Source organism: Hipposideros armiger, unplaced genomic scaffold (assembly GCF_001890085.2).
Source record: "Hipposideros armiger isolate ML-2016 unplaced genomic scaffold, ASM189008v1 scaffold_523, whole genome shotgun sequence".
NCBI classification, from domain to species: Eukaryota; Metazoa; Chordata; class Mammalia; order Chiroptera; family Hipposideridae; genus Hipposideros; species Hipposideros armiger.
In genome coordinates, this window is record NW_017731873.1 from 737,654 (window position 1) to 740,216 (window position 2,563).

Genomic DNA, 2,563 nt, shown 5'->3' on the forward strand with positions numbered 1-2,563 from the left:
GGGGGGAGTTAGGGACAAGTTTTCCAAAACATTGGAATATGAGCTGATCCTGAAGGATGAGTGGTATTTAGATAAGCAAAGGAGAATGGGTGAGGAGATTCCAGGAGGCTGGGGAAAACCAGTACGGATAAGTGTATCTGGGGCCAGGGACAGGCTCTTTTCTCAAGGGCTTTTTCAGTGAAGCATTTTCATTAGAATTATGTCAACATATTAATTTTACCTAGGTAAATCTTTGTTCAGTTGGCAGTGTTAAATCGTGAACAATATTTTTCATTTTCAACTAAAGTAGTTTTCTTATGGATTATTACTTCTCCTTGAACAATTTAAAATGCAGATTAGATTTACTCATTGGTTTTTATATTGTTTTGTTTTGTTTTTCCCAATTATAGCTTCTGCCCTTGGGAGCCATTATTTCTCCCAAGTCTAATATTCCCAGGTTATATTTTGCAGATAAAAAAATATTTGTCAGTAAGATTTTATATTTCTGTTAAATGTTAGTGAAGAAAACATTTTACAAAGTGCCATTTTTAGCCACTGCCAATGTTTTTTCCTCTTGATTACAAAATCTAATTTTTACAAAATTAACTTACAGAGTTTTTACTATTACCAGCCATTTGTATTTTATCAATTACTTTTATCTCTAATAAATTTTACCTGGGAGATTTTAGCCACTGTTTATTTTATCTTACATTAAATATCTCTACCAATATCATTTACTATGAATTATAAAAAAGACTACTAATTTGCACTTACATTTTATTTATTTATTTTATAAAGGCTTATAAGATAACTTCTTTATCAATAATATTTTTATGGTTTTAAAATTTAGAAGAAATGTTATTATAGAAGGAAGAAAAGGGATGTGTGTGTATTTTTGAGACAGGTTTAAAAGGAAGTAGTTTGCCCTAGTAAGTTGATTATTTCTGAATGAGGAAAAGGAGACAAACCGAGAAGGACGAATGAAGTCATACGTTAATGGAAAAAAATATTGAGAAAGGAATTTTATATATATATATATAAATATCAGAACCCAATTATGCTTACCCCTAACTCAGCAGACTACCAACTATATTAATTCAGATAAAAACTAAAATGGATATATATATATTTTTTTCTTTTAAATGGACCTCTATAATGGCTGCTGAGGCACAGAAAATTTATGAAACCTTTAACTGTCCTGGCCTCTAGAAATTTTTAGGTAATAATTGTAATTCACACCATTATGTTCTTAAAGCTTTGGCCTCTATTTAACCTTAAAATTATAGTTCCCAGTTACACAACTTACATAAATCAGATTAATGAATGACAGGCCATATTAAATAAAAAAGGTGAATGGCTTTGTCCCCAATCTATATGGAATTCTGAATTCACCCAATCCTGGCCTATCGTATCTACCTCAACAAACAACAATATGTTACGTATATGGGAAGAGGACTTTTTATTGGGAAGGGTTAAAAAATTCTTCTGTCATACTGATTTGTATTGTAATGACACCAGGTTTACAGTAAATGCTATAAAAATATGGTGTAATACTAAAATCATAGGCAAATTAACTTTGCTTGAGGTTAATAAAACCCATGATAATATTGACACTGAAAATCCAATGTATTGGGAAATTGAACTTAGTCCTCCCCATGGAGTTATTTCTATAGAAACTAATTAGAAAAAAAAAATTAGAACTTCTAGATCATGAAATAATAGTCTTCATTCATCTAGCTAAATGTATCATAATGTACAAATAACAGTAAAACAAGGGAGGAAAACATATTAACGTAATAATAAAAAAAATTATGATAATGCATGTAAAGCGTTCTTTTGATGGCTAGGATGTTTGCTCTCCTCAAACTCATACTTGTGTAATATTGGACATTTTCTGCTCCTAATTGGTGTTACTGGTTTAATACTATTGCTTCTTGGTCCTAATTTGTAAATGTCATACTAGGTACAAAAAAAAACCAAAACATAAGGCTGACAGAGGAAAAAAACTTGGATCATGATAGCTCAAAGATTAAAAATGACCCAGAATATATTTAATGAAGACATATAGGATCTGTCTGCCTCCCATTTGCTCACATTTTCTTTTAAATATAAATAAATAATTCACACTTACATTTTAACTGAAACTTATTTTATGGGCTGTTCTTCTCAGATAGTCAATAAATTTCTTTAGTGTCCAAATTGTAATGCAAATGTACTAAAATTCAATTCTTCTATACATTCCAATCCCTTTGTGCTTTTCAGCAAAAGGTCCATGGCACTGGCAGAGCAAAACAGAAACTGACTCTGTCTGATGTAACATTCATTAAAAAAATCTGAGGGTAACTCCCAGAATCCCTGGGAAGGCTTGAGAACCAGAGTGGGGTCTATGGAGCCGGAAGCATGGCTGGAAGCAAACAGTAGAGCTGTCCCTGGTTACCCCAGCTGCCAGGAACACCAAGCCCCAAATTCTGCCAACTCTCCTGGCCCTGGACTCTGCAGTTCTGCCAGATCAAACTGCAGTTGCCACCATCACCAGGAAGGACTCACTGTGACCCCTGATTCTTTGCATCTTTTTTTTTTTTTT